This window comes from Gossypium raimondii, chromosome 11 (genome assembly GCF_025698545.1).
Source record: "Gossypium raimondii isolate GPD5lz chromosome 11, ASM2569854v1, whole genome shotgun sequence".
Classification (NCBI taxonomy): Eukaryota; Viridiplantae; Streptophyta; class Magnoliopsida; order Malvales; family Malvaceae; genus Gossypium; species Gossypium raimondii.
This window is the reverse complement of record NC_068575.1, coordinates 17,868,301-17,893,602: the sequence shown is the minus strand read 5'-3', so window position 1 is coordinate 17,893,602 and position 25,302 is coordinate 17,868,301. Positions and strand designations below refer to the sequence as shown.

Sequence of the window (25,302 nt, the reverse complement as noted above, 5' to 3'; positions counted from 1 at the left end):
GAATCGAAATGATATCCCACAAGATGTAGGGCCCTATAACTAATAGGTTGATTAGAAGAAACGGGGGTGTCTCTATGGGTGCTAATGCCTAATTGCCTAAAAACGTATGAAAAATATGTACCATGAGGAAGAGTGACATTTGTTTTCATCCCCCTTCCAATAGCTTTCGTAATGTCATTAAACAAGATAAGTGCAAGGTCAGGACGCCTATTGGATTTAAAACAATTGAGCCACAAATAATCAGTGTTTGGAAGCTTTGCATGCTTTTTGATAGGTCTTAGGTTCCATGTGAGAATTAAATAGAGGGTACGATCATGGAGATTGAGTTCAGATGCCGATCTAGACTAGATAAAAAGAGAGATCAAAATACCCTTTTTCATTGGAGGAACCTCCAGAAGTTAAGTGAAGACAATCACCAAACTCTTTGAGAGTAAGGCGAATAGGAGTTCCCATTAAAAATGAGGTGACAGCAATAACAGTATCGCCGGACTCATCACATTTGAGTTTGGCATTTGAAAAGAAAGCTCAAACAAGATTTAAATAAGTTGGCGAAGAAATATTTAAAAATTCCGTCCACCCCTAATTTTTTAAATCAGGGAGATAAGCAAAGCTAATAGCTTCTAACATGGCTATATCAATTTTCCTAGCCTCCCAAACACGTTTTGACATAAAATATAAGTTAAAAAATATACCAAGTGTGTGAGTCTTGAAAACATGTGTTAAACGATGACTCCAACTTACTAGATCGATTAAAAGATGATGCACTGGTCCTAAAACATTTCTTTGGTGCCATGTTAACTATTAACCACTTAGAAAAACACTAAAACCAAACAAAAATCTCTTTGAAGAATTTTGTCAAACACTTGGTGTGTTAAGGTTTGAGAAAAAAATTTAACAAAGTTCAGTAGGAATAGGTGACCCCCTACAATAAAACATGATATATATTGTTCAAAAAATCCTAATAAACCATCAACAAACATAATTTCAACCTACATTTGTCAAAATCAACAACTTGAAAGTTTTAGAAATTTACCTCAAAAAAGTTGAAATAGGAAAAATCTTCAAGCAAGGATGAGCAAATCTTGTGAAAAGAACGTTTGAAGATGTAAAAGGACCAATTCTTGTCGAAAAATTGAAGAAATTTGAAAAAAAAATTGAAGAGGAGATGATAGGTTTTTCAGTGAAGGGAAAAACAAATTTAGGGTTCTTTGTTTTAAAACAGCAGCAGGTACCTTTAAAACCCTAGCAGTATCGATATTTTTTCATGAGTACCAATATTTTTATAAAAGTATCGATATTTTTAAGTTGGTATCGATACCAAATTACCATTTTGTTTTCCAAGTGCAGTAAAACAGCAAAAACGAGATTTTTAGGTTGTATTGTTTTCTAAGGGTCCTAAAATGACTCCAAAATTGTTCCTAAACATTTCATATGCATAAAGATATGTAGTGTGAGTAAAATGCCTAAAATGCATGAAGCAAAAATATGTTAAAAAAATGACTAAGCAAATACCACTTCTCTAAAATGTAAGAGGAAATGAAATCAAAATAGAACAGTTTTTCATATGAAACTCCCCCTACCTTTTTGCATATAAAAGCCATGAAATCCATTCTCAACAAGCTTTTTGCAATAAAATAATCAAATAAGATACAAGAAAATTTTACCACAAAGTCAAGGCAAGGTTGTTAAACCTAGCTCTCCCCTAAATGTCCAAAAACTTTCTTTATCTAATGGTTTTGTGAAAATGTCAACTAATTGGTTTAAGGTGTCTATATATTCTAGAACTATTTCACCCTTTTGGACATGGTCTCTAATGAAATGATGTCTAATTTCAATGTGTCTAATTCTAGAATATTGATGGGATTTTTAGTGAGACAAATAGCACTAGTACTGTCACACTTGATAGGAACGATATCTATATCAATCCTATAGTCCTTAATTTTTTGTTTCATCCATATAATTTGAGTACAACAACTACCAGCATAAATATGTTTCACTTCGGTGGTGGACAATTTAACATTATTTTGTTTCTTTGATAACCATGAAATTAGGATGATGCCTAAAAATTGACAAGTACTGGAGGTGCTTTTCCTATCTAATTTGCAACCTCCAAAATCCCCATCTGAGTAAGCATGCAAGCTAAAGGATGAGTCTCTAGAGCACAAAATACCTAAATTTAGAGTATCTGTAAGGTATCTGAAGACTCTCTTAAGGGCTTGTAAATGTGATTCCTTAGGACAATATTGATATCTAGCACGCAAGCATACGCTAAACATAATGTCGGGTCTATTTGAGGTAAGATAAAACAAAGAACCAATCATTGACCTATATAATTTTAAATCAACACATTTACCTTTATCATCTTTGTCAAGCTTTGTAGAAGAACTCATTGGAGTAGCCTGTGGTTTGAGAGTGTCCATCCCAAACTTTTTAAGCATGTCCCTTGTGTACTTAGCTTGATTGACGAAGATACCATCCTTTCTTTGCTTGGTTTGGAAACCTAAGAAGAAATTTAGTTCTCCTATCATGCTCATCTCAAACTCACCTTACATTAGCTTAGAAAATTCTTGACAAAGAATATCATTACTAGAACAAAAAATAATATCATCAACATAGATTTGAACTACTAACAAATCTTTGCCTTTTCTTTTAATAAAAAGTGTTGTGTCAACCTTCCCTTCACAAAAAATCTTTTCCAATAAGAAAATTTGATAATCTTTCATACAAAGCTCTAGGAGATTGTTTCAAACCATATAATGCTTTTAAAAGTTTGAAAACATGGTTTGGAAATTTTGAATCTTCAAAACAGGCTGGTTGTTCAACATACACTTCTTCATTTATAAATCCATTAGAAAAGCACTTTTTACATCTATTTGATATAATTTAAAATTATTAAAGCATGCAAAAGCTAAAAGCATTCTAATGGCTTCCATCCTAGCTATGGGAGTATATGTTTCATCATAATTTATTTCATCCTATTGAGTGTAAATTTAAGCAACAAGTCTAGCCTTATTCCTCACTATGTTACCACTCTCATCTAGTTTGTCCCTAAAAACCCATTTAGTACCTATAGTAGATTTATCACTAGGTCTATCAACTAGGGTCCATACTTCACTTCTCTTAAATTAATTTAACTCTTCTAGAATAGCCAATAGCCAATATCCAATATTCATCATTTAATACTTCTTTGATATTTTTAAGCTCAATGCATGAGATAAATGCAACATACTTACAAGTATTTCTAAGAGAAGATCTAGTAATTTGGAAAATGCCCCCAATTTATAATTTCATAACAATTAGACACTTCTAAGAGAAAATCTATTTCACCCATTAGTTAATTGATGGACAAAAATAGACTTAAGAAATGGGTGAAATAGATTTTTTTAAATGGGGGCATTTTAGTCATTTGGAAATAAAAAGAATAAAAAGGGAAAAAGATGGCAAAAATCATCATCTTCTCCATAGCTTGCTGCCAAATTTAGAAGGACTCCATAGCTAGGGTTTCTTCACTTTCTCAAGCTCATAGTAAGTGCATCCTAGCTCCGTTTTTAATGTTCTTCACATTTTTGAAATCCTCGTAGCTCGGTTTAGCTTATTTTATCAATAATTCATGTTAGGTTTCATATTTGGAAAAATACCCATAGGTGAAATGTGTTTATTTTGCTGTTTTATGGTAGAATATAAAGTTAGAAATTATGTTAAACAACTTTTGCTAAGCGATTTTAAACGAAAACGGGTAAATTGACATAATCGGTAAAACTAATTAATGTTCAAAAGTGTGTGTTAGAGTGAGAATTTGATGTTTCCATAGAAGGGAAAAATGTTCAGCATGTCATAAAACATAAAAAAAAGAGATGAAGTTTAATTTCCGAGCTTAGGACAAAAGTGTAAATATGCAAAAGTTTAGGGGCAAAATTGTAATTTTTAAAAAAGTTGGGTGGAGAAGTATTTTAAGAAATGTGAACATTAAATGATTTAAAATTTCTATTATAGATCAAGAAAGACGAGAAGACTACCTCAAACGGGGAAAAGAGAAGATAGTGGAGTAAATTGCAAAATTACGATATTTTGCACCGAGGTAAGTAAACATGTGAATTAATGCATTGTTTTCATATTATTTAATATTTTTTGAGATTTAATTGAACATAAAATAATTAATTGACGAAGATCCTAAAAATGTGGTTAAGTTGGGAAAGGTGGTAAAATGTTGAAAAACACAATTTTCAGTTGAACACTCGGAATAGGCCGGAGTACATTGAATATAAAGGGGGTTGCTAAGTGCAGTTTCCCCCAAGGGGTTGCTAAGTGTTGATTCCCCGATTCATTGGTGGTTGCTAAGTGCTGATTCCACCATATTTTAAATGTGAAGGGGGTTGCTAAGTGCTGATTCCCTGAATCATTGGTGGTTGCTAAGTGCTGATCCCACCGTATCTTAAATGTGAAAGGGGTTGCTAAGTGCTGATTCCCCGATTCATTGGTGGTTGCTAAGTGCTGATTCCACTATATTTTTGAATGTGAAAAGGGGTTGCTAAGTTTTGATTCCCCGAATCATTGGTGGTTGCTAAGTGTTGAATCCACCAATAACGGATAACATTCCGAGTGTTCAAAGGGAAAATTGGAATAATATATGAAAAATCACCATAAATGGTGGAAAATGAATTAGAGGCTGAATAATATATTAAATTGAAGCTGAATGAGTCTATTTTTGTATGACAGGAACATAACAAGTAAAGGATTTTTATATTTTGGGACATTTAAGTTTTATTGAGACAGGGTTGGATTGATTTCGAATCCCCTGTTCCAACTTTGGAAAATCACCAAATATTGTTAAAAAATAATTATGGATTGAAATTTACATTCTTGAATTCCTTAATGAGTATATTTTTGATATAAATAAAAAAGAACATTATTTGAATTTTTTACATGGAGATAAATAAATTTTAGTAAGGAGAGGTCAAAATTGTCAGGAAGTGAAATAGGGGAATATTTAGAGAATAAAATGTACTAATTGGCTACGAAAAAAATTCTGAAAATTTTATTTCAGAAAGGTATATGAGTCTAGTTTTGGGGAAAATTTACGAAACTTAATTTGGATCCCTGTAGCTCCATATAAAAATAAATTGGTGACTGTGATGCAAAAAAATAGCTTGCTGGAAGTTGAGCAAACAATGAAATTTTTGTGTGGTTAAAATTATGTTACTTTGTAATCATGTGAGAAATTTATTTATTTGTCATGTTTTTACTTACTAATCTCTATGCTTACTCTTCTTTATTTTCCCTTGATTATAGTGACATCGATCAGCCCGAAAATTGGACGAAGTCAGAACATCACCCACACTATCATCAACTTTTGGGTATTTTGGCAATCAACACTTTTGAAACATGGCATGTATAGATGACTTTAAGTAATGTGGTATAAATATGTATATATATAGTATTGTTTGGTTTAATATGTTGGTGTTTATTAATGGATAAATTATGTCTGAACATATAACTATAATTGGTTGGAAATATTGAAGTTGTTTGAAATTGTCTTTGGAAATTTGCAGGGGGTTTTATGTAAAAATAAGCTGAAATGCTCCCGAAATTTAAAAAAAATATAAATGTTTGAGTTCTATTAATACCTCATACTCTATTTCGGTAAGGAACACGGGTAAGGGGTGTTACACCATTTCCTCTAAGCTACTATTTCTCCTCTCAAAAACTCCATTTTGTTGAGGGTGTCTAGGTGCAGAAAAATTGTGGTTACTTCCATTTGAGTTGCAAAATTTTTTAAAACCAAGATTTTGAAATTCGGTTCCATGACCACTTCTAATACTAGTGATAGAGTAACCTTTTTCATTTTGGTTTATTTTTGAAAATGTGATGAATTTTTCTAAAGCTTCATCTTTAGTACTTAAGAAAAGAACCCAAGTAAATCTAGAATAATCATCAACAAGCACAAAAGCATATTGGTTTCCACCCAAGCTAGATGTCCTAATTGGACCAAAGAAGTCTATGTGAATTAGTTGAAGAACTCTACTAGTTGATACATCATTAATAGGTTTAAAAGAAACTCTTTATGTTTACCCTTAATACATGCATCACAAATATTATTCACATCAAAGTAAACTTTAGGTAATGTTCTTACTATGTCATTTTTAACTAATTTATGCAATATGCTTATGCTAACATGTTCTAGTTTTCTATGCCATAACAAATAGCTATTCTTATTTTTAGCAATAAGGCATACGCTAGAGTTATGCATATCATCCAAATGCACTATATATATTTTCTTATTAGAAGCAATATCAATAACTTTACAACCTTTAGTCTCAAATATGACATTGAAACATTTATCACATAATTGACTAATACTTAGAAGATTATGCTTAAGACTGTTGGCATATAAGACATTTTCAATAATGATAGAAGAGTTTTTACCAATATAGTTTATTCCTTCAATTTGTTTTGTAGAGTTTTCACAAAATACAACTTCTCTTCCATTTTTTGGCTTCAAATCAATAAAGCAACTCTTGTCACCAGTTATGTGTCTTGAGTATCCATAATTGAGGTACCATAAGTTTTTCTTTGAATAACCTGCCTCAAAGTATTGTTCCTTTTCCTACAAACATAGAATTAAAATTTGATTTTTGATACCCAAATTCTTTTGGGTCCATAAGCATTAGTTCCTATAATTTAGTCCCATTGCGTATCCATTTGAAATCAAGCTTCTGTCTTGAGAAGTTATGAGTCTTTTAGGGACCCATACACTTTTAATGATTTTTCTCTTGTAAAAATTTTGGTAACCTCTATGTTTATATAAATTAAAGCTATTTTTAACAAAGTTTTGTTTTAAATTTTGTCTTTTTTCTAAAACTTTGTTAGAGTGAGCTTTATCACTTTTAAACAACTTAAGTTGCTTTTGATAATCCTCATAGGCTCTTGAAAGTAAATTATGCAAGTCAAAATTTTTCTTTTCAAAGTCATTTCTAATTTCTTGCAATTTATTTACTTTCTCTGTAAGTTCATGATTGGTTTAAGAAAGTAAGTCATTTTCATTTCTCAATTTTGAAATATTTTTCTTGTGTTTTAACATCATGACTTCAGATTTCAAACCCAATTCATCATAGGCATCTTGCAACTCATCAAAAGAATACTTATTTAAAGTAGATGAGTTAGAAGTTACCTTAATATCATTGATGGTCATAAGGCAAAGATTGACTACTTCTTGATCTTCATTGTTTGATAAATCGTCATCACTCCAAGTAGCAATATGAGGCTTAAGCTTTTGTTTGCTTGGCCGTCTTTTCTTCCATTGAAGATACTTAAACTTGATGTGTCCCAGATTCATGCTTTCATAGCATATGATAGGGTCCTTCTCTTTAGTGGATTCATTTTTAAGTCATTCCTTCTTTTGGAATTGTCTTCCTTTGTTGGACCTTATGAACCTCTTGAATCTTTTTGCAAACATTGTCATTTTTTCTTCTTCATCATTAATGCCAGAGTCATCATCCTTCTCACAAGTTGTTGATTTGATTACAACTCCCCCTTTCTTTGGAACTTCTTTGATTTCCTTTACGTTGTAATTGATCTTCATTTCATAAGTCAACAAGGAACCAATGAGCTCATCAAGGGAGAGTGCATTGAGATCCTTTTACTCTTCTATTGCCGTCACTTTAAGTTCCCAAGATGTTGGGAAACTATTCAATCTTCACCATCTCCTTGTTAGGATATGTCTTCCCAAGGGCTTTGAGACCATTGATGACATGAGTGAAGTGATCTAACATATCCTTGATTCCTTCTTCTGGTTTTGCCTTAAACAATTCATAATCAAGGGTGAGAATACTTATCTTAGACTCCTTAACTCTACTTGTCCCTTCATGGGTGACTTCAAGTTCATCTCATATTTCTTTTGCGTTATCATACAATGAGACTCTATTGTACTCATTTGGACCAAGAGAACAAAAGAGAGTATGCATAGCCTTCGCATTTAATTACACCTTCTTGATATCATTTTCATCCCATTCACTCTCTTCCTTTAGGATAACACCTTCAACCCTCTTTATTAGAATGGATGGCCTATTAGTGACTATCCTCCAAACTTCATAGCCGTTGGCTTGGATGAATAATTTCATTCTTATTCTCCAATATGAGTAGTTGGTGTCATCGAATAGTGGAGTCCTTATGGTGGAATGTCCTTCTCCCAATATAATGGAATTTTGCTCCAATGCCATGAAAGAAATTTCTTGACTTGAAGCTTCTAGCTTGAATACCTTAAGGATCTTCTCTCTGATATAAATTGATAGCTTGATGAAGCAAATCGAAAATGCCAAAAGGAGGGGTGAATTGGCCTTTAAAAAATTTGGTGAAGGAAAAAGTAAGAATGAAACAAAGAACACAAAGATTTTAGAGTGGTTCGGCCCCACTTGCCTACTCCACTACCTTAGCTTTCCACCACTAAGGACTTTTCCAAATTTACTAATTTGTTCAACCTTTGACGACAAGGTTTAACCTCACAACTCCTTAAGATTTCTACCCTAAATATTAAGTTTCAAACTCTCTTAAAGAGATACAAATGAGCAAGCAGAGAAACAATCCTTACAAGATAAAATTGTTTGTAAATTGAAGCACAAATACAATTAGATACACTTGAGCAAAAGAATAGAGATAAATATCAAAAGTGTATATAAGAAGAATATGAAAATTTAAGCTCTAATGTTGTTTGATTGATGATTTTTGCTTGAAAGTGCTTTCTTGGATGTTGTAGGACTTTGAAAGATGGTATTTATACCCCCTAATAGATTTCCAACCGTTGAGGTTGTTGGTGAAGTTAATATGGCCATTGGGGATGTAAAACCAGAGCATTTATTTCACCTACAACTTCGAGTATCGATACCTCCAAAAAGGGTATCGATATTTTTTGTCATAAATGCTAATTCAATGATCGTTGGAATGAAATAATCGATACTTAAAAAATATTTTATTGATACTTCTTGAAATAGGTATCGATACCGGATCGATACTTCAAATGGTTTATAAGAAACAAAATTTAATTTTTGTATCGTTTTTAATAAATGTATCGATTATTTTCAAAAAGTATCGATACTAAAAATATGGTATTGATAATTTTAGGGTTTCTAAAATAAAATGTCTTTTTGGTCTTGATTTTTCTAAGGGTATCGATATTTCCAAAATTATCTATACTTGGTCAAATGGTATCAATATTTTTTGGCACGGAGCAATTTTGACTTGTTTGAACATCATTTTGATGTGTTAAAATGATTTTAACTTAATTGAGATAATTTTAACTTGGTTAAAATCAGTTTCACTTGATTTTAAAATTGTTTCAAATTTTTCTAAGAGTTTATTGTAAAAATTCAAAATTTTAGTTCTTCTAATTCAAATTTAAAAATTATTTTGTCAATTTTAGCTTATATTTAAAAACACTTTTAATTTGTTATATCAAAATCTTTTATCAAATAAAGTTTAGTTTAACAAAAGAGTTCCTTAATGCTTCCATAGATAGCGTCGAAAGTGCTTTCGTCTTGAGGAGGTTGATTTCGGATAACATATTGTTAGCCTATGAAATTTTGCTTACCTTTCGACAAAAGAGAGTGGGAAAGAAGGGGTTCATGGCGGTTAAACTTTATATAAGTAAAGCGTATGATAGGGTTGAATGACCATTTCTTAGGGAGATGACAATTCGCATGGTTTTTGATTTGGCATAGGTCTCTACCATTATGAAATACGTCACTTTTGTCTCGTATTCAATTATAGTAAATGTGAATGCTAGAAAGGTTTTTAGACCAACTGGAGACTTAAACAAGGGGATCCATTGAGCCTGTTTCTTTATTATTATTATTTGTATTGAGGGGCTACCAACCCTTATGTGGTTAGCAATAAGGGATAGGTTGATAAGATGAGATAAGGAAAGTAAAAGTGGTCCACAAATTTCTCATTTGTTAGGGGTCCAAAATTTGAAACTGGTTTTAAAGGAGTATGAGAGGTGTTCTTGTCAATGTGTTAACATCGATAAATCAACTATTTTTTACATCTCTAACACTTTTAAAGGGGGAGAGAATACTCGTCTCTGGCATTTTAGGGGTAAGATATTCGAATGTTCTTGAAAGGTACCTTGGGTTACCTAACATAGTGGGGAGAAATAAAAAGTTATCCTTTCATATTCATAATAATAGACTTAAAAAATGGATTAAAAGTTGTAGTATGCCATTTTTATCTCAAGAAGGCAAGGAGGTCTTTATTAAGGTTGTCTTTCAAGCTATCCCTACATACTCAATGGTGTGTTTTCTGCTACTAAAGACCTTTTGTGATGAATTGTAAAGCATTACGACTAAGTTTTGGTGCAGAAAGGTCATGGTAGGAAAGGTATACATTAGTGCAATTGGGATCATTTATGCGTGTTCAAAGAAAATAGGGGTATGGGTTTTTGAAGTCGTACTAAATTCAATATTAGGTTATTAACGAAGCAAGGTTGACACCTAATTAATTATCCAAATCCTATTTTAGCCCGTGTTATAAAAGTAAAATATTTCCCGTCTACAGATTTCTTAAATGCAAAGTTAAAGAGTCTACCTTCATACACTTAGAAGAGCGTGTGGGCAACGTGGGGACTATTACAGAAGAGGTTGGGCTAAAGGGTTGGTTCGAGTTAAAATCTTTATTAGGGAAGGTTCGTGGCTATCAAGTTCTGCAGGGTACAGATTAAACATTTTCATTAATAATGATGGGGTTAGATTTGTTTCGGACCTAATTGACGCATATTCTAGAGAGTGGAGTGGCAAATACAATTCCCAACGAATGTTACAAATACAATTCTACAAATTTCATTGGCAAGGGCAAGTCACGAAGACGTACAAGTGTGGAGTGGCAAGCCTTCTGGAGAATTTTCTGTGAAGAGTGCCTACAAACTATTACAAACAAGTACTCTACTTCCTATTGATAATTTTATACAAACTGGTCCTAGTGGATTCTACAAAAAATTATGGAACTTACAACTTCTTCCGAAAATAAAGACTACAATATGGAGGATATCTTGGAATTATATGATTACACCTGCTAATCTAAGCCACAGAAGAATAATAGTGGATGTATTGTGTCCGAGACGTCAAGGAGTAGTGGAAAACACCAATCATATCTTTCGAGAGTGTCCTACGACAACCGAGACCCGAGTTAGTATAAACTTATCCTGGATTTTAACTAATACGAATCTAAATTGATGGGAATGGATTACTAACGTTTTTCAAAATAGGACCAGTGAGCAATGTAGGCTATTCTATTATGGTTTATGGGCAATCTGGACAAATCGAAATCAACTAGTGTATGAAGGGAAGAAATTATCAGGCATGGAAATCTCAAACTAGATAACTAAGTATATATGCAAACTGGATGGGTTACAAGTGAAGAAACTCATTATATATGGTGGACAAGAGAAGTGGAGACCCCCAAGTGAACCAAAGATCAAGATTAACTTTGATGGAGCTTTTGATTTACATCAGGCTAAACCTGGATCTGGGGTGGTGGCTAGGAACTCCTCTGGTAAAATTCTGGCTTCGAAGGAAGTCTTACATACAATGTTTTCTTCTCTATTTGTAGCGGAGGCTCTGGCATGCTTTCAAGAGATTTGTTAGGGGTTCACCTGGGTTTCGAGTCTGTGATAATTGAAGGTGACTCATTGATAACAATCAAGAAATGTATGTCAATAAACACATATAAATCGGTAATTGGGGCCATTATTAGAGATATTCACCAATACAGGGGCCATTTTTAGAGAATAGTCTTTCATTGTACTCTTAAAACAACAAAGTCACTTGTTCATTGACTAGCTATGGTGAGTCTAAAGAAAGGAGAGGAGTTTTACCTTAATTGTGCTATTCTAGACTTTGTGTGACGTGTGCTGAAGATGAGAAGGCAATGGAACTCGGATTGAATTTGTTGCATAGAAGATTACTCTGGAAGAAGATAGGTAGCAGAGAAGAGCCTTTGTTTTTTTTTTTTTGGAAGCTGTTACTTTTGGGTAGTTGTGTAACAGCCCATTTTTAGTAAAATTAGAATAGTGGTTTCGGGACCACAAATTTGAAGTCAAAAAATTTAGTTCAACATTATTTTATGGTCTACAGTATTATAGAAATATCGTATAAAAATTTCATTAAGAAATTTTACCGTTTACATGTCTAATTTTATATAAAAAACTAAATTGCATTAAGTGCAAAGGTTGTGCTCTACTAGCTAAAGGTGTTAAATAGCTATAGAACTTTAAATTGGAGGTCCTTATATAGTAAGTAAGCCATTAAAGTGCTTAGCGGTTAAGTATGAATAGTCATCTTTAGAAATTGAATGAAATATTAAGGTTAATTTTGGAAATTAGTGATTAAAGTTATAATAAGTAAAATAAAATAATCTATTATCATCATCATCATCATGCACCAAAAATAAAAAAAATAAAAATAGGAAGAAAGCTTAGCCATGAAAGCTTGAATTTGGGCAAGCTTATTTTGCTCAATTAGGTATGAATCTTTGTCCCGTTTTTGATGATTTCTATGTTTCGAAAATCGTAGTAGCATAATCTAGCTAGTTCGGGGATTATTTTGTAAAATTATTAAAGTATTAGGGCTTTTCTATTGATGAATATGCTTGAATTTTGAAGTTTAATGATAGAAAATGAATAGTTGTTGTTAGATAAACAACTTTTGTAAAGAGAATTTTGATGGAATTATCAATTAGGGATTAAATTGAAAAATATGATAAATTTATGGTAAAATTTATGAATTTTGTGAAATACATGGGCTGCTATTAATATGTATAAAAATCGGTTATGCTTGAGTAAGGATTAAATTGTATGAATTTCATTTTTTGAGCCTAGGGACTAAATTACAAAAGAATTAAAAGTGTAGGGAAAAATGGTAATTTTGCTAAAATTCCATGCTAGATTAAAATGAATGAAAATTATATTGAAATGAGTTAAATTCATTCATATAGATCCTGTCAGACCTCGTATAGAGTTAGACCGAGGCAAAGAGAAAATATATGATAAGTCGCATTCGTATCTACGTACACTTGTTGAGGTAAGTTCGTGTAATTAAATTGTATATTTATATGTTTTAAATTGAACTATTTGTTTTTGAATTGTATAATTGCCTTGAATAAATACCGGTTGTATATTCGACAATTACCAAGCCCAGTTTTAACCTTAGGAATCCATAGGATACAAATGACATGTCATTAGGGTTACCGATTTCAGCTCTTATGAGCTTCCCGATACTTAGCTCGCATGAGCTTCCTGCTATTCAGCTTGCATAAGCTTCTCGTTATTCAGCTCACATGAGCTTCCTGGTATTCAGCTCGGAGGAGCTTACTGTTTACAGCTTGTATGATCATACATGTACATGAATTGACGTCTTACAGTTAAGTACACTTCATGTGTACTACTCCTGTATCCAACGATATTCTAAATTGTTCAACGGGCACAGCTCTATTACGAGATTATATGAGATCGATATGAACTATTATTGGTATTTACATGAAATTTGATTATTTGCTGAATTCAACTATGTGTGTTGGATCTTATATGTGATTTTCATGGATAATATATTGGTGATCATGTGTTTAGGCTTTTGGCCTAATTGGTTGAGATATGTTTTGTTTACTTACCTATTTTACGGATATATGGTAAGTTAAATTTTTGTGTTATACGAACTTACTAAGCTTAAATGCTTGCTCTGTGTTATTTTTTATGTTTTATAGTAATTCGAAAACTCATATGGGTTGGAAGCTGGTCAGAGCTATTTCACACTATCCATCAATCCTTTTGGTACTTTCAATAAATTAATCCCGGTTATAATGGCATGTGTAGGTTAATTTGGCCAATGTTGGCATATAATTTTTTTGTTGAGATTAGCCACTTATATGGCTTGTGTTTGGTATATTTTGATGTATATATATAAGTGACCTTATCATGTTTGATGTGTGATTGATATTGTAGAATGAAAGAAAGTAAAATGTGGTTTGAATATGTATATATGAATTTTGTCATTTAGGTAAGTTGAGATACTTGTTGACATGTCTTTAAGTTGTCATTTAAGGTGCCTAAGGGCATATTGGTTGTATGTGGTGATATTTCATGTTTAAGACTAGATTTTGGCTTGTTTTGAATGTCTTTTTATGGCTTGTTGATGTGCAAATTATTTTGTTTAGGTTGGTACCAAATTGGGTGAGAAATGTGGCTTGGCAAATGGCCTATTTCGTCCACATAGGCAGAGACACGGGCGTGTGTCTCAGCCGTGTGTGACACACAGCCAGGTGATACGACTGTGTGTTCCCTGTATCTTTTAAATTGTGTAAGTCAGTATGCTCACACAACCTAGCACATGGGCGTGTGGCTTGGCCCTGTGGCCCAAGTCAGGGAGTTACACGAGCATGGACACCGACTGGGACACGACCGTGTCCCTATTTTGAATGTCCACATGATCTAAGACACGGGCGTGTCTCTTGGCCGTGTGACCCCTGCAGCTTTGAAAATTTTCAATATTTTTCGAAAAATTCATTAAGTATCCGATTTCATCCCGACTTGTTTCTAATATGCATTTTGGACCTCGATGGCTCGTATAAGGGGCAATATGTATAATTTTTATTGGTTTTTGACATGAATGCTATATGATATGAAATTTTTTCATTTTCTGTCTATTTGATTTGTAAACTCTAGTAATGCTCCTTAGCTCTGTTCCGGCAACATATTCGGGTTAGGGGTGTTACAAGTTGGATAGTAATGGGCGATAAATGCGGTTAATGATGATGTCAGCTGCCGCTTTTGACTGGATAGGTTTTGTTTGTTCGATTGTTTTACTTTATTTTGTTTTATTGGTTAGTTCCATTTCTATTTTGTTTTTAGGCCACCTTTAGGATCTGCTTAGTTTCTGTTGAACATTTTACGATCCAGTCCAATATTATTTCAAAAAAATCGCATAGGTTCTAGTCATATCTATTTTTTACTTATGTAGAAACCCTATGGACACGCTCATTTCTTTTTGGACTTACCTTTCCAGGTTTCAAGGCGAAGCCTTTGAGCCAGTATCACTAGATGAAGCTTTTGAGATATTCTGCCAAGGAGTCATTCAATTTGGACCATTTTTCGATCATGTGTTAGGGTATTGGAGGGAAAACTAAGAAAAATCGAGCAAAATATTATTTTTACAGTATGAAGATCTCAAAGAAGACATCAATTCTCACCTAAAAAAGTTGGCAATGTTTTTGGGGGTTCCTTTCACTGAGGAAGAAGAGAAACAAGAAGTTGTTGAAGAAATAACGAAAATTTGTAGCTTTGACAACATGAAAGACTTGGAAGTGAATAAGAAGGGCGAGAAAACTTTTGGGTATCCACAAGAAACTTTCTCAGGGAAAACAAATACTATTGAGATTCCACGTGAAGCTTTCTTCAGAAAAGCAAAAAACGGGAGATTGGAGCAATTATCTCACACCCTCCATGGTTGAACGTCTAGAGAAACTTATTCAAGAGAAATTGGAAAACTTTGGTTTAACATTTAAATTGTTCTCTAAAACTTCAAAAGATATTACTTCTACATGATCAGGGATGTATGTCTATTGGCTTTAATTTAAGATGAATAAATTTCATATTTGCATGTAGAGAGCTTTTCCCTCAAAAAATAAGGTTATATAATAATATTGAGGTTAAGATATGCTTTTAGTTCCTATATTTATCCGAATTTGAGATTTAGTTCTTGTATTTTAAAAGTGAAAGTTTTAAGCCTCTTACTTTTTCAATTTAAAGATTTTAATCTAATCATTATCATTGTTTGTAATTTCATCAAGACTTGTCAACTTCACATATTTATTTTTTGGCGATCATGTGCAATGTCATAATAGGACAATCTAATTACCATGCCGAGTTGACAAATTTTGATGGAAAATACTAATAATGTTAATGATTGGATTGAAATTTTAAATAAAAATTAAAAGAATTTCACCTTTAACTATTTAAGTATAATGACTAAATTTCATATCTTGTCTAAATCTGAGGACCTAATATTATTCAAGGACATGTAATATAGTTATCTTATTGTAAGGTTATGGTTTATGAATATCTATATATCTAGATATAATAAAACCAACTCGTTCTGAGCCCACTAGGAATAAATAGGGTATTGTGATAAGTTGTTATGAGTAAATAAGTTTATTGTTGTGATTTTAAATTATTTTTCACATAATTTTAGTTAATTGATTATCTGTTTAAAAATGTTAAAAATTTCATTAATTAAGTAATATTTTTATAATGAAAAAATATTCATTGATTGAAAAGTTAATTAAGTAATATTGTGCGACGTGCGCTGGAGATGAGAAGGCAATGGAACTTGGATTGAATTTGTTTCATGGAAGATTTCTCTGGAAAAAGATAGGTAGCAAAGAAAAGCCTTTGGTTTTTTTTTTTTTGGAAACTGCTACGTTTGGGTAGTTGTGTAACAACCCATTTTCAGTGAAATCGAAACAGTGGTTTCGAGACTACAAATCTGAAGTAAAAAAAATTAGTTTAATATTATTTTATGGTCTACAGTATTATAGAAATCATATAAAAATTTTGTTAAGAAATTTTACTATTTACATGCCTAATTTGATAAAAGGACTAAATTGCATTAAGTGCAAAGGTTGTGTTCTAATAGCTAAATATATTAAATAGCTATAGAATTTTAAATTAGAGGTCCTTATATAGTAAATAAGACATTAAAGTGCTTAGTGGTTAAGTATGAATAGTCATCATTGGAAATTGAATGAAATATTAAGCTTAATTTTGGAAATTAGTGATTAAAGTTATAATAAATAAAATAAAATAATTTATTATCATCATAATCCACCAAAAAAAAAAAACCTAGCCATGGAAGCTTGAATTTGGGCAAGCTTATTTTGCTCAATTAGGTATGAATCTTTGTCCCGTTTTTTATGATTTCTATATTTCTACGATCGTAATAGCTTAATCTAGCTAGTTCGGGGATTAATTTACAAAACTATTAAAGTATTAGGGTTTTCCCATTGATGAATATGCTTGAATTTTGAAGTTTGATGATAGAAAATAAATGGTTGTTGTTAGATAAACAACTTTTGTAAAGAGAATTTTGATGAAATTATCAATTAGGGATTAAATTGAAAAAGATGATAAATTTATGGTAAAATTTGTGAATTTTGTGAAATACATGGGCTGCTATTAATATGTATAAAAATCGGCTATGCTTGAGTAAGGATTAAATTGTATGAATTTCATTTTTTGAGCCTAGGGACTAAATTACAAAAGAATTAAAAGTGTAGGGGAAAATGGTAATTTTTCCAAAATTCCATGTTAGATTAAAATGAATGAGAATTATATTAAAATGAGTTAAATTCATTCGTATAGATCCTATCAGACCTCGTATAGAGTTAAATCGAGGCAAAGAGAAAATATCTTATTGGTCGCCTTCGTATCTACGAACACTTGTCGAGGTAAGTTTGTGTAACTAAATTGTATATTTATATGTTTTAAATTGAATTATTTGTTTGTGAATTATATGATTCCCATGAATAACTACCGGTTTTATATTCGACAATTACCGAGCCTCGTTTGAGCCTTAAGAATCCATAGGATACAAATGACATGTCATTAGGGTTACCGATTTCAGCTTTTATGAGCTTCCCAATACTTAGCTCGCATGAGCTTCCCGTTATTCAGCTCGCATAAGCTTCCCGTTATTCAGCTCACATGAGCTTCCCGTTATTGAACTGAGAGGAGCTTATCGTTTACAGCTAGTATGATCATAAATGTACATGAATTGACGGATTACAATTAAGTACACTTCATGTGTACTACCCGTGTATCCAACGATATTCTAAATGGTTCAACGGACATAGTTCTATTACGAGATTATATGAGTTCGATATGAACTATTTTTGTTATTCACATGAAATTTGATTATTTGATGAATTCAACCATGTGTGTTGGATCTTATATGTGATTTTCATGGCTAATATATTGGTGATAATGTGTTTAGGCTTTTGGCCAAATTGGTTGAGATATGCTTTGTTTACTTACCTATTTTATGGATATATGGTAAATTAAATTTTGTGTTATACGAACTTACCAAACTTAAATGCTTACTCTGTGTTATTTTCCATATTTTATAGTAATTCAGAAACTCATACGGTTTGGAAGTTGGTCGAAGCTATTTCACACTATCCATCGGTCCTTTTGGTACTTTCAGTAAATTAATTTCAGTTATAAGGACATGTATAAGTTAATTTTGCTAATGTTGGCGTATAATTGTTTTGCTGAGATTAGCCACTTATATGGCTTGTTTTTGGTATATTTTGATGTATATATATAAGTGACCTTATCATGTTTGATGAGTGATTGATATGGTAGAATGAAAGAAAGTAAAATGTGGTTTGAATATGCATATATGAATTTGGTCATTCGGGTAAGTTGAGATACTTGTTGACATGTCTTTAAGTTGTCATTTGAGGTGCCTAATGGCATATTGGTTGTATGTGGTGATATTTCATGTTTAAGACTTGATTTTGACTTGTTTTGAATGCCTTGTTATGGCTTGTTAATGTGCAAATTACTTTGTTTAGGTTGGTACCAAATTGGGTGAGAAATGTGGCTTGGTAAATGGCCTATTTTCGTCCACACGGACAAAGACACGGGCGTGTATGACACACATCCAGGTGACACGGTTGTGTGTCTCATGTATCTTTGAAAAATTTCAATGTTTTCCGAAAAATTCCTTAAGAATCTGATTTTGTCCTGACTTGTTTCTAATGCGCATTTTGGGCTTCGAGGGCTAATATAAGAGGCAATATGTATAATTTTGATTGGTTTTTGACATGAATGCTATATGATATGAAATGTTTTCATTTTCTGTCTGTTTGATTTGTAAACTCCGGTAATGCTCCTTAACTCCGTTCCGACGATGAATTCGAGTTAGGGGTATTACAACTTGGAAGAATAGTAATGGGCGATAAATGCGGTTAATAATGATGTCAGCTGCCACTTTTGACTGGATAGGTCTCGGTTATTTTATTTTATTTTGTTTTGTTTTGTCGGTTGGTCCATTTCTATTTTGTTTTTAGGCCACCCTTAGGATTTGCTTAGTTTCTGTTGAACATTTTACTATTCATTCCAATATTATTTAAAAAAAAATCGTATAGGTTCTGGTCATATCTATTTTTTTTTGACATAATGTTACAAACTCATAAATAGGAGGATAATGTGCTTCAGTACACTCGAACTCATATCCTCCTATATTGGTAACAATGCCTATACCAATTGAATTAAGATTCAATCAGCAAGCGGTTTAAATTTGTAAACAATAATTAAGAAGACGGCAGGGACATATTAATGCTATTATCATTAATTTCGTATTAGCATTTATTATTATTATTATTAGTTTTATTTTCCTTTTATTTATTTGTTACTATTATATTAATATATTAATTAGTTTTATATTATTTTTAGCTTTATTTTTATTCTATATATATACATATATGCATTATGCATTTACATATTTTTATAATAACTTATTTTTACATACATACAAACGTATATATATATATAAATATTTTTTATATATTCTATAATTTTATACATAAATGTATTTGCACATCTATATACACCTATACGCATTTTTTTATAAATACATGTATATAAAAATATGCTTTTGTACACCTTTTATAATATATATATACTTACATATTCTTTATACTTTCAAAATATATTTTGTTTATATTCGTTATATTTTATGATTCATATATATACCTACTTATATATACTTTTATATATTCGATGATGATTCTATACATATACATATACGTGCATATATACTTACATATATTTTCGTGTATAATAGTTTTAAATATGTGTACATGCATATGTTTTTCATATTTTCATGATTTTATATATATATATACATATATATATGTATATGTATCTTTTATATTTTTATAATTTTGTTAATTTTGTTCATTTATTTATTCACATATACATTATTGTTATTATCACGCTTTAGTTTTTATCATTTATTATTTGTTATTGTGCTTGCACGATTATTTTTATATTAGTCTTATTTTTGTGTATATTTTGTTTTGCTCGTGTTATTTTATTCACATTATCATCTTTATCATTATTTTACATCCATCTTTACTCTGATTTGTCAAAAAACGGAAAAATTTCAAAATAAAAGCAATAATCGGTATTTGGGATCTTCGAGAGAATTGAGTCTTAACGTATTGGGTTCCAATTTTTTTCATTAAATCTAAATAACCGAGAGTGCTCTTTAAAACAAAAACATAAATAAAAAGCTCATTATCGAGAATTCAATACGTTATGTCCTAATGCATTGGATATGACACGTTGTTTTCTCGAGACGAGGATTTTCTAAAAAATGCAATATTTAATGTTTAATCTTTTGAGAAATTGTGCCCTAACGTATTGGGTTGCAATTTTTTCACATGACTTAAACAATTGAATACCCTTTTAAATTTTATTGTGCAAGTTTTTAGACAAGCTCATTTCTGAAGAGGTAAAATACCGTACCCTGACTCATTGGGTGTGACATTTTCTCTTTCTGAAATGAGAGGGTCTTAACGAGTAACTTGATTTATATAAGTTTTTTTTAAAAATAAAGGATCGTATTTTAAATCTCTGCAAATTTTTCAATTTTCGACATTAAGACTTTAACTAATCAATTAGGTACCAATTTTTGGGTGTTACGAGGTGCTAATCCTTCCTCGTACGTAACCGACTCATAAACCTATTTTTTTGAATTTCGTAGACCAAAATCGTTGTTTCAATAAAATCAAACCGTTTATTAAGAACAACCACTTTTCGAGGTGATCCAATCACACCTTATCAAAAAAGATTGGTGGCGACTCCCATTTTCGTTTTCATTTTCAAAATCCAAGTCGACCCCGTTTTCATCAAAAAAAAATGGTGTCAACAATATGCCACAATTATTACTAGTTAAGGAAGCAGAGCATGTTATTTTTGCCCTAAAGACAATATTTGAATTTACTGTGAATTTTTCAAAGAGGATATGATTGTTGTTCTCAATTTGTTAAGGTGAGAGGTAAACCTCATTTATATAAAAAGATTGGGACTAAAATGAACATTTTATTTTATTTAAATACGTGAAAAATTAAAATTTTAGAAATAATTTCACATTAGATCACTGTTTACCATTTTAATAGGAGTGACTAATCCAACACGTGTACCTACTTTTTCGGATATCTATAATAAAATTTTTTGAAAATTTGGCTTTTACCCTAAAATAAATTATTTAAACATAAAATATTTGATATGGTTTCTTTTTGGTCTGCTCCACAAAACTTGCTAAATAAACAGAAAACTAGTTTTTAATGTTGTTTTTCTTATCCCTTTCTAGACCAAATGCTTGTTTCACCATGGAGAAAACAGATATGTGCAACTCCAGCTTGGTTTCCACATCCCATGATGTTGAGGAGTCTTGGGATGATGAATTCCAACAACTGGTGCAAACCTTCCCTAAAGATAAAAGCTTCACAGGAATGACTCTTTACTTCTTCCAAGGTTTCTGGTGCCCATCAATTATTTTAAAAGATGTGATTTCTTGTCAGAAACATTTCCAAGCATTTGATTCTAATATTATCATTGCCACTTTGCCAAAATGTGGCACTACTTGGCTTAAAGCTTTGACTTTCTCCACTTTGTACCGCAATCAGTTCGCAAGGGAAAATAATCCCTTGCTCACCTATAACCCTCACTCTCTTGTTCGCTTCATTGGTTATGACTTCTATTTCAACGACAGTTGTCCTGATCTCGAAAATTGTACACTTTATCAGCCAAGACTTTTTTCTATCCACTTGCCTTATGCTTCTTTGCCAACTTCCATTAAAGATTCCAACTATAAGATTGTTTACTTATGTAGAAACCCCATGGACACACTCATTTCTTTTTGGTCTTTCTTTTCCAGGCTTTGAGGTGAAGGCTTTGAGCCAGTATCACTAGACGAAGCTTTTGAGATGTTCTGCCAAGGAATCATTCAATTTGGACCATTTTTCGATCATGTGTTAGGGTATTAGAGGGCAAGCCAAGAAAGATCGAGCAAAATATTGTTTTTACAGTATGAATATCTCAAGGAAGACATCAATTCTCACCTAAAAAAGTTGGCAATGTTTTTGGGGGTTCCTTTCACTGAGGAAGAAGAGAAACAAGGAGTTGTTGAAGAAATTGCGAAAATTTGCAGCTTTGAGAACATGAAAGACTTGGAAGTGAATAAGAAGGGCATGCAAACTTTTGGGTATCCACAAGAAACTTTCTCAAGGAAAACAAAGACTTTTGAGGTTCCATGTGAAGCTTTCTTCAGAAAAGCAAAAATGGGAGATTGGAGCAATTATCTCACACCCTTCATGGTTGAACGTCTAGAGAAACTTATTAAAGAGAAATTGGAAAACTCTGGTTTAACATTTAAATTGTTCTCTAAAACTTCAAAAGATATTACTTCTACATGATCAGGGATGTATGTCTATTGGCTTTAATTTATGATGAATAAATTCCATATTTGCATGTAGAGAGTCTTTCCCTCGCAAAATAAGGTTATATAATAATATTGAGGTTAAGATATGCTTTTAGTCCCTATGTCTATCCGAATTTGAGATTTAGTTACTATATTTTAAAACTTAAAATTTTAAGCCTCTTATTTTTCAATTTAACGAGTTTAATCTAATCATTATCATTGTTTGTAATTTCATCAAGACTTGTCAACTTAATATGTTTCTTTTTTGTCAATCATGTGCAATGTCATAAGAAGGCAATCTAATTAGCATGCCGAATTGGCAAATTTTGATGGGAAATACTAATAATGTTAATGATTGGATTGAAATTTTAAATAAAAATTAAAAGAATTTCACTATCAACTATTTAAATATAATGACTAAATTTCAGATCTTGTCTATATATAGGGACCCAATATTATTCAAGGACATGTAATATAGTTATCTTATTGTAAGGTTATGGTTTACGAATATCTATATATCTAGATATAATAAAACCAACTCGTTTGAGAGCCCACTAGGAATAAATGGTGCTATTGTGATAAGTTGTTAAGAGTAAATAAGTTTATTGTTGTGATTTTAAATTATTTTTCACATAATTTTGTAATTGATTATCTGTTTAAAATTGTTAAGTAAAAAAAACTAAAGAGATTTTCTCAAAAATAAAACCAATTAACTAATCACGCAAAGTAACCAAAAACATATCACCACTTCGCTTATGCAAAGACTCAAAAACGGGACTAAAGAATATAGAGAAGCTTAACTAGTGAATCAACAGGCTTATTCTTGATACAAAAGACAGAGAATTGAACGTAAAGAAGGGACCTAGGCTAAGGTTCAAATAAATAAATTACAAATTACAAAATTAGTACAACTTGAATCTCAATCACAAGTAAGCAAACAAAACACACAACCACAAAAGCATATATATATATATATATATTTATTTGTTTAGCTCTATTATTATTATTATTATTATTTTGTTTAACTTTATCATCAATCAGATTTCCCTTTCCATACCCTACCAACCACCACCTGCTGTTGTGTTCAGTGTTACCAGATTTACTCTAGTCTTCCTCTCCACATTCTTTCAATACATCTCATTTACTTGTCTGCAATATTTTCTCTTTCCATAACAAAAAAAAAACTCTCTAGACACTATTAATGATTTAATGGAATAATAATCAAAATATTGAATGCGGATAGCATTAGAGACAAAAATAATTTTTTTTAGACTTGAATGATAAACTAAAACACTTTAATTAATAATTAAGCGAATACTGGTCTATATCTAAAAGTTAAAAATATAAAAACAAATTTTATTAATCAAATAATATCTTAAAAGGATAACGAACGCAAACATATGTTCACAATCATTGCACAAATGAATTTAATAATGCAATTCAGCATTAAAGTTTAATAATGCAACCATTCGGCTAAAGACGAAGATAATTTCAGTGGTGCAAGATCTTCTGTATCCCACAGCATTAAATTTTGATTGCATTTCCCGTTTGATAATATAAAATAAAGGAGATGATGACCCAATTTTTAAACGTTTTTATTTTAGGTAATAAAAAAAAGTTGTTGATTATTTTGACTACTTCCTTTAAAATTGTAAATGAAAATATATATGAAATTAATTTTAAAATTTAGATTTTTCACACAATTTAAAAAAAATAAAAATTTACCATTTTAGTCTTCAATCTTTTAATATAAGTGAGGTTTAACTCTTTTCTTAACAAATTGGGAATAACAACCACATCATCTATGAAAAATGGCCTCCTCTTTCATCTGCTTCGTTGATTGGAGCAATGCGTCATCGTTGCCGCTAACTCTTTGTGGTAGAGGTGACAAAAGTTCGAAAAAAAATTAAAGGATAGTATTAAAACATCAGACTCAAGAAGGAAAAGAAGATTGAAAATAGTCTTTTTTTACGTGTATATTATAAAAAAAATTAATATCAAAACGTTAACAGTGCGCGCGTCACCGTCGACGCTGACTCTTTGTAGTAGAGGTGACAAAAAATAAAAAAAAATTAAAAGATAGTATTGAAACATCAAATTCAAAAAGAAAAAAAAAGATTGAAAATATTAAATACAATGTTGAAGTTTCCAAGTCTACCATTCGCCTCTTCACTTCAAGATGATTTACAAATAATTTTCTTTTAAAGTCTATGCTTTTTCTCTTTTTTGTAATAGTTGTAATAGTAAAGCTAGAATTTTTATACAAATTTCTAGATTTTTTATATTTGTGAGGATTTAAGTTTTAGGCATGGGTTATTTTTTCTGAAAACTTTGTTAAGTGCTTTGAATGGTTGCCAATTCCCCCATGCCTCTAATATTTACATAACAACAATGAAAACTCTAATTATTATATGCCACAATTATTACTAGTTAAGGAAGCAGAGCATGTTATTTATGCCCTAAAGACATTGGAATTTACTGTGAATTTTTCAAATGGTTGTTGTTCTCAATTTGTTAAGGTGAGAGGTAAACCTCGTTTATATAAAAATATTGGGACAAAAATGAACATTTTTATATTATTTAAATACCTGAAAAATTAAAATTTTAGAAATAATTTCACGTTAGATCTCTGTTCACCATTTTAATATAAGTGAGTAAACTAATCCAACACATATACCTATTTTTTCGGATGGCTAAAATAAAAACATTTGAAAATTGGGCGTTTACCCTAAAATAAATTATTAAAACATAAAATATTTGATATGGTCTCTTTTTG

At 31.3% G+C, this 25,302-nt stretch overlaps 1 pseudogene; it reads left to right on the top strand.

Moving 5' to 3' along the window:
* The first annotated feature begins 21,429 nt into the window (after positions 1–21,429).
* Positions 21,430–22,580, top strand: LOC105801581 (cytosolic sulfotransferase 14-like; annotated as a pseudogene).
* The last annotated feature ends 2,722 nt before the right edge of the window (positions 22,581–25,302 follow it).